This window comes from Nomascus leucogenys, chromosome 7b (assembly GCF_006542625.1).
Source record: "Nomascus leucogenys isolate Asia chromosome 7b, Asia_NLE_v1, whole genome shotgun sequence".
NCBI classification, from domain to species: Eukaryota; Metazoa; Chordata; class Mammalia; order Primates; family Hylobatidae; genus Nomascus; species Nomascus leucogenys.
The window spans coordinates 69,572,172-69,587,590 of NC_044387.1; the positions used below are offsets into that span (position 1 = coordinate 69,572,172).

The 15,419-nt window shown below is 37.8% G+C and overlaps 1 long non-coding RNA gene across 1 annotated transcript; it reads right to left on the reverse strand.

Moving 5' to 3' along the window:
• Nucleotides 1-6,119: 6,119 nt before the first annotated feature.
• On the reverse strand, nt 6,120-7,551 carry LOC105740093. Its single transcript, XR_001116114.2, has 3 exons — nt 7,515-7,551; nt 6,824-7,010; nt 6,120-6,261 (listed from the first exon to the last, which is right to left on the reverse strand). It is a non-coding gene; the product is annotated as an uncharacterized LOC105740093 (long non-coding RNA).
• Between the last annotated feature and the right edge of the window lie 7,868 nt (nt 7,552-15,419).

Genomic DNA, 15,419 nt, shown 5'->3' on the forward strand with positions numbered 1-15,419 from the left:
ATGGATGCCCAGTTTTACAGATGTGGAAACAGTTTAAAAAGTTCAAGTGATTTGCCCAAAGGTAGACAGCTCATGAATGCAGAGCAGGGACACAAAGACATGAATTTACAATTTCTGAAACAAGGTCTGGCATTCTTACTCTTTTTTTTTTTCACAGCTGCCTCACTTATGTAGAGAAAGTGTTAAGTGAGTATCACTGTGAAACCTGTAGATTTTTAACTAGGGAACATTTAAAATGGAAATAGCCTGGTAGAAATGAGGCTAATTTTCCCTCTTTGAGGAGGCAGGGAGTTCACTTAGGAAAAGCTGTACTACTAGCCAGGATGAGTGTAATCTAGAAGGGAGAGGTCCTTTCTGTTCCTACCTCCCCTATGCTGAAGCAGAGAGGCAACTGGAGGAGATGGTATTTTTGCCAGCCTCTGGCACATATTGTTAATCACATTTTCTTCTTGTTGTGGTTTTGCAGTGTAGGTCTGGGGTAGGAACTGAGACAGGGGTTTTGAGCTTCTCTGTCCTTACTAAGCTTTCTGATAAAAGCTGCTGGAAAGTTGCAAAAGGGGATGTAACATGTTCAAGTTGTCTTCTATTTTTAAAAATCTTTTTGTGTAATTTCAGACATACAGAAAAGTCACACAAATAGTATGCAGAACTCCAATATATATTTAACCCAGATGTTTACTATATTTTCTTTTCCTTTACCCTCTTCCTCTATACATGTACAGATGCACATATACATGCACACAAATGTCCCCCTACGGATATTTTCTGAACTTTATGAGAGTAAGCTACTGACACAGTGGGCTTTTTAATTTATAAATATTTGATATAGTTTGGTTATTTGTTCCCTCCAAATCTCATGTTGAGATGTGATCCCCAGTATTGGTGGTGGGGCCTGGTGGGAGGAGTTGTGGTAGTCTGGTAGGAACCCTCATGAATGGTTTTGTGCCCTCCCCCAGTAATAAGTGAGTTCTCACTCTATTAGTTTATGCCAGAGTTGGTTGTTTAGAAAAGCCCGGCACCTCCTCCTCTCTCTCTTTTGCTCTGTCCAGCATGTGTGAAAGCTTCCTGAGGTCCTGACAGGAAGCAGATGCTGGCACCATGCTTCTTGTACAGTCTGCAGAAACATGAGCCAAAATAAACCTCTTTTCTTTAGATAGTACCCAGCCTCAGGTATTTATAGCCATCCAAAATTGGCTACTGCAATACTTGACTACATGTTTCCTAAAATCAGGATATTCTCTTACATAACCATAGTGCAAATACTAAAAATCAGGACATTAATATTGTAGACTGTTTCTCCATTTGGGCTTGTCTGATGTTTTCTCATGTTGATATTCTGATAATGAGTTTGGGGCAGAAAAAGTGCAGAGGTGATACTGTGTCCTTTTTAGGGGACTCTATCAGGAGACATAGTGATGTTGCTTTGTCCTATTACTAGTGCTGGTAGCTTTGATTTCCTCATGTCTGCCAGGTTTCTCCATGGTTAAGTTACTATTTTTTTTCCTTTCTATTTAATTAGTATCCATTGGGAGAGCTAATTTGAAATTATGTAAACATCTCACTGTTCCTCAAGCTTTTACTTTGATTTTAACATGTTAAGCAATACTTTCCTGAATTAATTATTTATATGGTGGTTTCTTAATGGTGATTTTCTCAGTACTTTATTTCTTCTACATTTATTGGTTGGTTTGCTACTATAAAAATAGGTTTTTTCATTTTTAAAAGATATTTTTTATCACCATGAACTCAGATTCCTATTTTACTCAGTGGGTTACACTTTTTTATTGTTATTATTTATTTTGGTGGTTAAATAAAATGAAACCAGGATGATAATTCTGAGGTCTGTTCAGTGTCAGTTTCTTTAAGCTAGCTTTGACATGTCTCCATCATTCTTTGAGCATTTCCTTACTTTCTGTGACAAGTTGATCCAGGCTCATTTTGTATTTTCCCAGCTCCAGCCTTAGAATCAGCCATTTCCCAAAGAAAGTTCCCTGGTTTCTTTTAATACATAGGATTTAGAAACCAAGAGCTAAGCATTAGGTGTGCTTATTGCTATGAGGGTATTATTAATTGTAGATTCTCAGTGACAAGAGATAAGACATAGATATATGTGAGTTTATATATGTAGTATGTATATACACACTGTGAATTCCTACTGATTTCTCCATTTCCCATTAAATACCATAGTTTTCCCTTTTCAATATTTATAATGGCATTCTTCAATAGTGAGAAATAAGACTCTCAATGTCCACAATCCATTTGCTTATTTTCACAATCCTAGAATACACAGTAATGCCGGAATTGCTTACCCATACCTCGGTGGATAAGGAACCTATGCCCAGAGCTCAGTATTTGTTCATTCCTATTTTTCTTTAGCCTGAAGACATACAGTCAAAATAATATATTCGGAAGTAATTTGCATTAGTTTTTTTCCTCTTCAGTACACTTATGTTATTCATTTAAAATATATTTCAGTTTATTCTTTTCTGTATATATTCCATGTGAGATTTATCTTAATCTCAAAGCCAGAAGTGTTCAAAGAGGTAAACTCAGAGACATGTCACTGTGCCACTTATGCTTTCATCCTTTTCCATCCGCCTATCTTTTCCACTCAGTGCCCTTCTGTCCCCTCACCCCAGTAAGTTCCAGTTATTAGTTCCTTATTTCTTTCTTATGTTTATTTTTTGAATGAGGGAGAAGATATAAGGATATTTTCTTATGTACTATTGAACCACTCCCTTTTTAAAAAATTTAGCTTAATGTTTAAATATTGACAAATATAATTGTATGTATTCATGGGGTGCATAGTGATGTTTCAATACATGTAATATGTAGAGCTCAGATTAGGGTAATTAGCATGTCCATCATCTCAAACATTTACCATTTCTTTGTGTCGGGAACATTCAATAATACCCTCCTCCTGGCTATTTGAAAAATGCGTTATTGTTAACTGTAATCATCCTACAGTGTGAACCACTCTGCTTTATCATTTGTTTCTAATATTTTGCAGTGAAAAATAATGCTGACCCTCTGAAAATATATTTTCATACTATTGGAGGTATATCTTTCAGGTAATTTCTACAAGTAGGACTCTAAGTTCAAAAGACAAACATATATGTTGTTTTTCTAGATGTTACCAAATTCACCTTCATAAGGGCTGAATCAGTTTGCATCACTTCAGCAATACATAAGAGTTGCAGCTTTCCCACAGCTTTGCCAACAGAGTATGTTATTATACTTTAAAAATTCTACTTATGACATGTTGGTATAGTTTTAATCTGCATTTCTTTTATTATATGTATGGCTGAACATCTTTTCATTTACTTCAGCTATTTGTGCTATTTGTGACATCATATATCTTTTCTGTGAATTGTCTGTTCATATCCTTTATTCATTTTTATACTGGGTTTTGTTTTTTTAATTTCTCCTTATTCTTTAAGAGTTCTTTAAATATTAGGGATATTATTATCCCTTTATCTGTGAGACATGTTGCAAATATTCTCTTTAAGTTGGTCAATTGTCTGCAGTCTGCTTAACTTAAGCAAAGAAATAGTAATCTTAGCAAGTAAAGAATAAACATTCCCTTTCTATCTTGTTTAAACTATTTGTATGCTTACTAATCATTTTTACCCCATATACTATAAAGGTAAACTTCAACAGAGATTTGAATTGATAACATTTTATAGAGAGGCATACAGCACTCCTTGTTCATTTGTCCCGGTTTGAATTCTAAAAGTGAAGAAAAATGTCAATAATAAAAGCACAAATAAATATCTCAAATTAAAACCTTGCTTCTTTTTTTCCCCCGTTCCCCTATTTTTTTTTCTTTGAGATGGAGTTTCACTCTTGTTTCCCAGGCTGGATGGAGTGCCAAGGCCCCGTCTCCGCTCACTGCAACCTCCACCTCTCGGTTTAAGCGATTCTCCTGCCTCAGCCTCCGGAGTAGCTGGGATTACAGGCACCTGCCACCAGGCCTGGCTAATTTTTGTATTTTTAGTAGACACGGGGTTTCACCATGTCCGTCAGGCTGGTCTCGAACTCCTGACCTCAGGTAATCCGCTCACAGCCTCCCAAAGTGCTGGGATTATAGGCATGAGCCACTGTGCCCAGCCCTTTCCCCTATTTTATTGCTTTCTACCCTTAGTACCAATTCTCTTTAGACCAAGAACACTCTATATAAATGTTTATTTTTAACTAACGCATACAGCTTTGTTGCTCTTTGAAAATTTATTCAACACTCTCTTCTTTTTTGAAATGTTACATGCTTGTCTTCTTTCTCATTAGTTTCTTGCCAATGTCCAATATTTTGTTTGGTGTCTAGTATCCCTGGAGGTATAAGCAACGCCTTTCCCTGTGCGTTTGCTCTGTCAGTCCCTTTGGGACCATGTTTAAACCGCTCTTCTTTTTAGGATGATCATTTCTCAGTTGGTTAGTGAAATGACACTAGGGGCATGAAAGCATGTGGCATTAAGCAATGTGTGTAAGCATTGGGAGATCTCCTAGAAACAAACTTTGGAAGTCTGAGAGTCATTAATAGGCCTCCGTAATTGGCAGGGGTTGGAGGTGGGAGAGTGCTGGACAGAAAGTGCAGTGTGGGGCAAATAGGCTGCACTCCTTTGGAAGTGGAGCACTTTCTGTTTCTTTTCTTCTCTTTTCTTTTTTTTAATGCTTAAATGAAGGTAGCTTTGAGAGGAATTAGGAGCAGTTTCCTGAGTGTTTTCCATGTCCCCCTTTTCATTACCAGCCCATTATATACACATCTGCACACACAACACAGTAAACCCAGGAGCAAGGATCCTCAGAAGCACATTCTGAAATTACTGGAGAAGGCCAAGAGAAGCTAAAGCCTGGAGGGCAGTAGAACCAAAGAATGCAAACACATCCATTCTGCTGTTAACTGTTTTACTAGGGAATGTTGGTAACAGACAGTGACATAAGAGAGCAAGGTTGTGGAAATACCACTGTAGAAAGCAGCAGAAAGAGTAATAAGAGTAAAATAGTTAAAAACAAAGTGTAAATTTCCAGTGCCCACATGGGTTTGGAAATGCTTACAAGTGGTGTCATGCAGAGCAAATTTTATGGGTTGTCTCTGTTCACTCCAATCCTCCTGCTTATTTACTTTTGGAGATGATGTAAACAGAAATCAATAAAACATAGGTTGATTAAAAGGCTGTTATCTAAAGAGTATTATAACTATTGCTGAAGAGCCACGTTTTACTCTTTCTTTTCTTTTTTATTGGCAATTCAAAATTCAGTATCTATGATTTGCAAGGAAACATAAAAAAGTAAGTGATGGACACCCTGTGACAATACAGGTTCCCTTAACTAACATTCCTGAGTTCTTCATACTAGATGTGTTTTCCTTTACATGGGGTAGGGAACAATAATAGCTCAATGATTCTGAAGGATTCAACTTTTGAATAAAAGCCATAGACACAGAACCAAATTGAGGTAATAAAAAGAAAAAAAAAACAAAAACATTGTGTATGTAAGTAAAAACCTTATTTGTACCCTTACTTTATAATAATCTCTTCCCCTTTTTATTCTTGACCCCAAAATTTTTATACTAAACTTTATCTGTTTTAGTGCAGGGTCACATGAATTTTCAAGGCTTTTAATATTTTCACGTAATAGGAATTCAGTTCACACCAAGTTAGCCCCTCATATGCCGAAGACGGCTAGGTGTGGTGGAGCATGCAAAGAAAAGCTCAACATGGTCTCAACTCTGACAATGTAATCTTTTAGTATAGGGATAGCAATCTAGAAATTTGGGAAATGGGCAAACCTAGCAAAGCAGAAAAAACTCTGGGGAGGTCATCATGACTCCCTCAGGTTCAGAATTGAAGTCCCAGGAGAGCAATGCTCTCAGCTCCTTCCAAGGCCCACTTAGCCTGGAACACTCCCCATGCTCACAGCAGTCGTAGATGATACACAGCTGTCTTATTGCCTGCAAAGAGGAGCAGAAGAGAGGAGAGGAAGCTTTACCGATAAAACAGAAAGCAGGGTCAAATCACCTAGGTTTGCTGTTTCCAGAACTAGAATATTGAAAGCAAATCAGATGCAGCTTTGCAAATACAGAGCATCTTTATACATAAAGATGTTGAGAAGCAGTCATGATATGGCCTATGTAATGAACTTATTTTAGAACAAAGGGCAAAATCAGCAGATTATTTTTCACACAATGGGATGCACAGATGTCATCTACCCATGCACTGACTGATCTTCTGTTTCTTATTGGTGTCTTCCTGCAGCACACAAACTCTTTGCGAACAAAATTACGAACAGTTATGTGCCCAGATAAGAGTTCTTCAACAGATAAGACAGGGGTAAATTATAGCAGGAGATTTGGGGATAGATAGCATCATCTTTTTTCCTCTAATTACAGGATGAGTAGATACATGAAAGAAAATTTACCAAGTGTAGATAAGAAAAATTACAAAATAAAAATTATTCACTGAATCAAACACTCTGATCATCTGTTATATTTTAGTAAGTCTACCCTCCTAAATATGTGTAGATAATATAAATGTGCATATCAACAAAACCTTGGACCATTTATTTAATAGCGTGTCTGTCTTCTGTGCATCTCTTCATTATTTCTTTCTTCATAATATTTACTGGTGTATTATTATATTGATGTATCATACTTTAATATTTTATTGTTGAAAATTATATTTTTGTTGTTTCTCAATATTACTTTATAATAATATCTACCATTCATTGGATGTTTATAATCACTTCTGGCTTTCATTAAGCAACGTTTATTGGACAGTTTCAACCCATTGGTTCTTATCACGGGATGAATTTTTTTCTGCAGTAATACCTCCCAGCCTTGCCATTTTGGATCTTGGTTCTTTGTAACACGGCGATTTCGTGATGACATACAAAGAAAATTCCACAGCGTTCCCATTATTTTCAATTATTAGTCACTTTCCTAGTTTAAAACTCAAACTCGAGTAGAGGACCATTCTTCTCAGAGTCCTGTAGAGATTTCTTCATCACAGAGTTCCCTGATGTGGAGGAGTACAAGATTGAATCTGACTGAGCAATTTCCTGCCTCCTTAGCTCCCACCTCCCACCTCCTATGTCCTTTGCTCATAGGACAGCACTCTGCAGGAGGGCCCTAGCAAAATGGCAGCTCAACCCTGGCTATCTCTAGCAGTGTTTCTTGCCATACAGAAACTCAGGAATTTCAGCCCCACAAAATGAGGATGATGCAGCTTGCCTCTGCATTATGCTCCCACTGTGTCTACTCTATTACCTCTCACCAATTTGCTCTTTTTTGTTTCAGGTAGCCACAAAATGATCAAAAAGCTACTTAAAATGCCAACTTCTCCTTTTTGCAGAGATCCTTAATCTTTTCAAGTGATTCATCTGATGCTCTACCTACCTAGCTCCTCTGCACACTTAGTTAAACCATGCCCCTTGGGAGAGAAAACCCGTAGTCATGTCTCTCCCCAACCTAAAGGAGCTGACAACTCACTAATCTGCAGATTTCCTTCTCTTTTGCTCACCTGTCTTTTGCTTGTATAAACCAAAGTTTATACAGATGGTCTAAGCGAGTGTTAATCAAAACATAATGTGCACCTGAGTCACCCAGGAACTTTTTAAAATGAAGATTCTAACTCCATAATTGTGAGGAGGGGCCTGAGATTCCTATCAGTTTCCCAGGTGATGCTGATGCTGCTGGTTTATGGACCACACGTAGATTAGCAAGGGTCTAGTGATTATGGTTGATTGTGCTGAGACTATTTCCCCACACTCTTTTTTTCTTTTTCTTTTTTTTTTTGAGATGGAGTCTCACCCTGTCACCCAGGCTGGAGTGCAGTGGTGTGATCTTCACTTACTGCAACCTCTGCCTCCCAGGTCCAAGCAATTCTCCTGCCTCAGCCTCCCGAGTAGCTGGGATTACAGGCATGTGCCACCATGCCCGACTAATTTTTTGTATTTTTAGTAGAGACAGGGTTTTACCATGCTGGCCAGGCTGGTCTTGAACTCCTGACCTCATGATCCGCCAGCCTTGGCCTCCCAAGGTGCTGGGATTACAGGCGTGAGCCACCACGCTCAGCCTTTTCCCCCTTTTTAGAAGGCCCTAGAGGGCCCTGTGGCCCCAACTGCTGGCTGCTGCCCTGTAAATAGGGGGTTCTAAGTCATGGTCCCTGGACTTGAGCTCCATTGTTGATTTCAGGTGAACACAAGAAGTTTCCTTCAGTATTTGTTGTCATAGGTATTATCTTACTTCATTTTCACATAACATTAGTATTATCTCTGTTTTACCAATGAAGAAATTGAGGCCTCAAGAAGTTAAATTGCTCATCCAAGATTACATAGCTACACATACACAAACCGAGAAAAAATCCCATTCTGTTCAGTCTCTCTTCAACCGTTTCCCCTGGTGATTCTTGCTACTGTAATAGTATCTTGCACCGTAGGGCAATTTTCACAAAAATTGCAACGAAATTGTTTGCTGTAATAACAATAAGAACTGAAGTTTATTAAGCATTACTATTAATAAATGCCATGCCCAGTATTGAGAACTTTTTCCTGCATTATTTTGTTAATTTTCACATCTGCTCAAAGAGGTGGTTTGACTTTGGAGAAGCTAAGAAGTTAGGATTGACTGCTTCACTCCAAAGCCCAAGATGTGAAATGTAACACTATGTTGTGGTATAAATGGCTATAGCAGTATCTTTTTGGTTTTAATCTCAGAAAAAGAGGTAATTCCAGTGACCTACAGAAAGAAGTAAAGATTGATATATGGATGTTTGTAAGATGATTTTGTAAGTTGTAATAAAAAAGCTTGCCACTAAATTATTTGGAGTTTTCTATAAACTTCCAATGCACACTTACTAAGAAGTGATGATAACTTATTAGATCTGAACTGAATTGTTACATGGACTTAAGTGTTTGTCATTTCATGAGCTGATGTTCCTGGAAGTTTACAAGTCTGGGTCTCCTGCTAATTTGTAGTATGAGCTGGAGTTTTTCACCTATAAAATTCTGAAGTTTCATTTGTCAATTCTAGAAAATTACTATAGAATTGAAGATCTGGATGTTCCAATGGCCTAGGAATATGAGGTGCAGAGGACCCAAGAGCACCCTGTTCCAGGGTGACCATGAGCTAGTTGTAGGCTTAAACTCAAATCCAGTTCTCCTGCAATGCACTCCAGGCCTATTCAATCAGGCTGTGTCTCATTTCCTTTTGCACAAACCTTTGGGGAAATGTGCTCGTTCTGAGTCTGGTCTCTATAACATGTTAATGTCCCTCAAGGGAATAGGGATGTTAGGTCTCTATACTGCAGCGTGCACGAGCAACACTAGCTTCTGCTCTCTGAGCCCAGCTCTTTGCCAACATGTGATTTCTCTGAAGACATCAGGAGACCTAGCACAGGGCATAGCCAGTCCTGGAAATATGAGCCCCTTCTGCTGTGTATCTATATGCCTGTGACCCGGCATCCTTTTGCCTTTAATGAGATTTTGCAGTGACAGGATTGGAACAGATTGCTGGCATTATGGCAGCCAGGATATTGTCAGGAGGAACTTGGCAGTGCTCGTAGGTGTTATGATGCTGGCTCTTTGCTCAAGGGCAAGAATATTAAAGGGAAAATTAGAGATAAAACAGAGAGTGAGAGGTAATGTCAGAAAAGTTCAGAAGATGAAACCAGTAGCGGTAAATATATAGAAAATGACTTGAGGTTTACACACTTTTGAGTCCTTGGTGAGTGAAGACATAGCCAAGAATTGCTTCAGTGATATTCCTTCATAAATCTGCATAATAATCTCTCGGCGGGGCTTTGGTGAAATTACAAGTATTCATTTACTAAACTGGGTTCGGTGTCTGTATCACGCACACCATATGAATATTCAGTGCAGTGAATGCTTCCCAAGCTATGTTGAAGTTAACACATAAGCTGAATATAACTCAAGTGGAACTCAAAATTGCACGCTTACTTTAACTTAACAGAGGTCCTAGTGTCTTGAAGAATTGGACCCACCCCCACCCCCAATATGTCAATTAAAACTCATTCTAATAAAATCAAATGTAAAGTGCTTTCAGTATTTGTATCTGATTTTTGGCATTAAGTAGTTTTCTTTATAACAGAGGATTAGGATAATAATACACAAGGCTGTGAATGGTTCCTTAGAACACAGTGGCAGCTGCCAAGCAGATTCAAGAAGAATGTTTAATTACAATACTCAGTAATAACAACAAAGAAAAAGTTCAATGAGAAGAAACAACTCTATTATGAGACAAAAGTCTATGCTGAGTGAAAGAGGAACAGTGGACCACAGACATTTGTTGTAGTTGGGGTTGCCTTGGCAGCTGATGGGCATTTCACCTTAAAACTTGAGCATTTTTTTTTGAGCATTTTTTGAGTTGCTTCTCAAAGCAACTCAGTTGGCTTTCTAGGGTAAACATACAGAATCACTTCTATTTCCAAAAAAATGCATTTTTCCATGAACTAAAATTAATAATTCTCAGAGAAGAGTGATCACTGCCAGTTCTGTATAGCAAAAGAGCACTTAACTAGGAGTCAGGCAGCTTGAGTTCTCATGCAGAACTCCATAACAAACCAACTATTTAAACCTCAAACAGCTGGTTAGTCTCTCTGAGCCTCTCTTGACTATGAACTTTTCCATGATATTCGGATTATACATATATATTCCGTATAAAAATATTCCTTTGGAAAAATTCTTGGTCATAATATTTTATATTGTACTAAAGTATAATGTGATTTCAGATCCACAGTAAATAGTCAAATGCAGTATGTGAAGTTTAATTGAAAGACAGTATTCACTTATACTTATTATATGGGAGGTATTATGCTAAATGTGCTTCACATGCGAAATGTCAGCCACTAAGGTAGCTTTATTATTATCTTCATTTTGTAGGTGGAGAAATTGAAGCCCCTAAAATTTAAGTCACTTGCCCAATGTCTTGCCCAGTTAGTCAGTAGCAAAACTGAGATTCAAACTCCAGTTTCTTTAACTCCAATGTGCTTTTAACTATTTGCGCCTCCTTCCTGTAGGACAGCTGGATGCATGCTGAGCTTTTCTTGTCCATCACTAGTGTGTGCTGCAGAAATTGATTTGGGTTCTTAATTGAGTGTATTAATCATCTAAAGAGGTCTAGACTGAGGTATGGGAAGAGACTTGCTTAAAGGACAAAGCTTCGAATTTCAGAGGCGCTGAAAGAGGGAGGCATGGAGGCTCAAATCACTATGCTTAGCCATGGGAAGCAATTGGAGAGGCTGGTTTCCTCCTATTTTTAAGGATAGTACTTTCAGATATCTGTTGCCATGAGGCAAATATGATAAAGAAGCCTACAAATTAGCAAATAGCACCTGGGAGGACAGTCATGACAGTGAGTTGCACATACAAAACAGGAAGGAGTAACCTCACTTGTATGGGTCTTACCGGTGGGAGGAGGTTTTGAAAAGCTAATGCAAGGATTTGGGGAATGGTAAATCTGAAAAAAGAAAAAGGTTTATTTTAGCAGAGATAGTATGTCTGGATTAGAACACTTAGAGGTTGCGGCTAGAGAATTGGGTGTGGAGTTTTCTTAATGATATAAGACAAGCCAAGTCTGGGGAAAAGAATTTAGTGGTGGTTATCAAAAGACATGAATAAAATATCTGGACAGAGATTCATCAATCTCAGGTGATGAGGTGTCAAGATGCAGTCTCATCATAGGGAATGCTTCTCCATGGGAATATTTGTTCTTGGAGGGGTGCCAGAAGGGAAACTAGGTGCCGAAGTCAGCTTAAGCTTATAGCAATGTACATGGAAAATAAAAAGATTTCCTAAACATGAAATTAGAGAAAATCCATTTTTCTGTAAAAACATTCAAAGTTAGACCATTATATCCCATCAAACATGATAATCTGATAGAATGGAAATGGCTAAGAATGACTTGCTAAAGAAAACTGTAGAAGAAGAATAGAAAGGCCTTTGGGTATTCTTATAACTAGGGAGAAGACTGAAGAGTATTTTGAAGAGGTAGAAGGTGAGATTTATTATATCAAAATTTAAAGACCTACAGAATGTAATTAATTGGGTTAGAAAGCAAGCTTTGGCAATTGGCCTGAAGGGGATAGGGAAGACCTAAGAGGTCTTCCTCAAATAGGTCAAATTGAGTTGACCTAAATTTGTCTTCAGATATTTGCTACTAACATGCCCTAGAAGGATCATTGCCATCGTTGAGTTACCATAAAGATTAAAGTAAAACATCTTTATTCTTACATTCATAGATTCAAGCCTGGTAGTAGAGAGAGAGTCTTCTTACATTCACAGTGTAAATAAAGAAGCAGTCATGTGCCTATGAAGCTGCCCATCTCACATATTTAGAGTCAAAAAAATTAATTTTAAGTAAAAACTGATCTAATTCTAATACATTTTTATTTTCTTTAAAATTGAGGATGCTACCGTGGTGAGTGAGTAAATCAGGAAGGAAGGCATAATCAGGTCATTGGAAAAGGTTTTAACTGTGGTTTTCCACTAATGGAGATGGTGTTTATAAAGTCAGATGACAGAAAAGAGGATCCTCCTTCCGCACTCCATAAGTGTTCTCGTTAGTGTGACTCTAGGCAGGGATCATTGGAAATGTATGCATCCAGGGTTAGATGGGCCTTCGCTACGCTCTGCTTAGCCAGCTAACAGAGCATGGAGCTCAGCCCCAAGGAGGTCAGAAGAGGATTCATGGTCCTAGGTGACTTGACTTAGGTTAAAATGAAGCATCCTGATTTCGGAAAACAACATTCAGTAGGAGCCCTGACCTTGCACTGGCAGGCAATGAAGCTGGAAAAATGCACCCTTAGGCCAGAACATTTTCAGAGGAGAGAGTTGACTTAGGTTCTTTTATTTAAATGGTTTTTACTTCATCAAACATTTTTTGTTGTCTATAAGACAAATGATTAAAAATAATTCCTCGAAAATATAACAAACCAAACAAAGCAGAAAAGATTTTTTGGTTTCTTCTCTAGACCTCCTCCTTCCTTGCTAAGATCAGTTTCTCTGTGGATATAATTATCAGATCAGTAAGCTGCAACCATGAATCGCAAAAGCAAAAGGAATTGTCTGATTTAAAAGGCAAAGGTGGCTTATCTTGGTTTTATACATTTTGATTATGATATATTGAATATGTAAACAAACTTGGGATAACATGTCCAGACATAATAGTTTTCATGTTGCAATCCTTTATTATGGAAATGGTTAGGCAGCATGCCCTGGCCAGCACTCAGTAGTCCTTTCAATTAATTTAAAGGGGCTACAACTTTTAAAATCAGATACCTATACAGACTTTAAACCTTTCATCAAGCACATTTCTGGTTCCCGTTCACTTCAGCAGAACTTGTTTTAGCACCAGTTTAACAACAATTTGTCATATTCAATGACCTTGAAAATGAATTAGGGGGAGGGAAGGGTTGGAGCAATCCATATGCATATTTCCATTTAAAGTTTAGTAAGCAGAAGTTAGGTGTTTCATGAGGGAGACTGAAGTTATAATAGAAAATACATTTTTAAGCAACAATATGATGGAAATGTGTGATTTCTTGGATGAGGAATAATGGGTTTGATCTTGAGTCTCGAATTTCCCATCTGAGTTATTTACTGAAAGCCATATATTTAGTGTTTATTTCAGTGTGTCTGTAAAATGGGAACAATTATTCCATCCTGCTCTACATTAGAAATAAATAACATATAAATAGACTTTGAGATCATAAGATGAAGGGCTATATAAATGTGAATGATTCATCATTCTCAGTAAACTATCGCAAGGACAAAAAACCAAACACCGCATGTTCTCACTCATAGGTGGGAACTGAACAATGAGAACTCATGGACACAGGAAGGGGAACATCACACTCCGGGGACTGTTGTGGGGTGGGGGGAGGGGGGAGGGGCAGCATTAGGAGATATACCTCATGCTAAAGGACGAGTTAATGGGTGCAGCAAAACAACATGGCACATGGATACATATGTAACAAACCTGCACATTGTGCACATGTACCCTAAAACCTAAAGTATAATAAAAAAAAATTCAAAATCATTTAAAATCAACCCAACTGAAATTATAGTTTTAAAAAAGACTCTCATAAATGAATTAAATTAATTGAAGTAAAAATATTGCAATACATTATAAAGGAATTGCTTTTGAGAAGTTGAGCTTTAATGACTGAAAAATTAGAGAAAACACAGTAGATTAATTCACATTTAAGACATGGCTGTTATTGTATCAATCTCAAGTTAGAACCAGTATTTCCTGGAATTTCAAATGATCATTTGTTAATATATGGGGGAGAATTCTGTATATGGGCCATAATGTAAGTACGCAACATTATTATTCGTTCCTCTATTCAAATAACACAGCTTTTATTATGTGCCTCTCGTGTTCTAAGCAGCATGTTAGGCCCTAGGAATGCCATAGGGAGAAAAAAGGAGTCCAGGACCTAGACTCACGCTGTCACGGAGATGTCTTGAGTTCTCTTTTATGGCAGAAAGAAGACCTATCAAAATGTCAACAGAAAACACGAAGTGAGAGGGCAGACATCATCATGTAAAAAGGTTTCGGGATTTCATGACTGAGTTCCAGAATATGGACTCAACATGAGGAAATGTAGAGTGTGGCCACTGGACAAATTAATGAGCATGTCGCTGTGAGTTGCTGCTGCCTTTTTTTTTTTTTTCCTCAGCTTGTCTACAATACCTAGAGCACCAGTGCTGAGAATAAAACAGAAATGACAAGTCTGAGTTGCTTTGTAACTAGATATACAAGGGGCTGATCACCTTAGAGGATTTGCGAATCCTGGAATGTTGAGATAGGAGCACCTCGATGTTATTTTTCAGCTCTTCCACCTGAAAGGTGAAATCCATTAGGAGGATTTGAAGACAACACAGAAGATTTTTCACCCTCATCTGAGAAAGGCAAAAAAATTCATGTCTAGCTAATCTCATGGAAAATGAGGAAACTTATTTGTACAGTTTTAATAATCTTCTCTACGCTGATCATTAGAACAAAGGGCTAAATGTATTGCTTGGATCACAGACAACCCATTTTTGTTTTTTTATCATGCCTCACACAAAGTTTTAGCCTCTTTTCTATTTGAAAAATGGAGTGGAAAGGTGGACAGGGGTCATTTCCCTTAACATCTTTTAGTTGTTATGAAGTCTGTTGAGATACTATGTCAAATTTTCTCCTCTTTCTCAAGTAACCCTGGGTCCTTTCTGAAGATACTGGGAAATTTGTAGAGACCAAAGAGTATCTCCCACTTTGACGTCATGTGCTGGCATTGCTTAATGCTGAACCGTTTAGAAACTAGTAAAGTTGTATAATTCACTTGGATTTTCTTGCTGGTTATTCCTAGTACAATTTACCTTGTTAATTTGTTCTTAATGAGTTCATCAGCAATGATTTAATA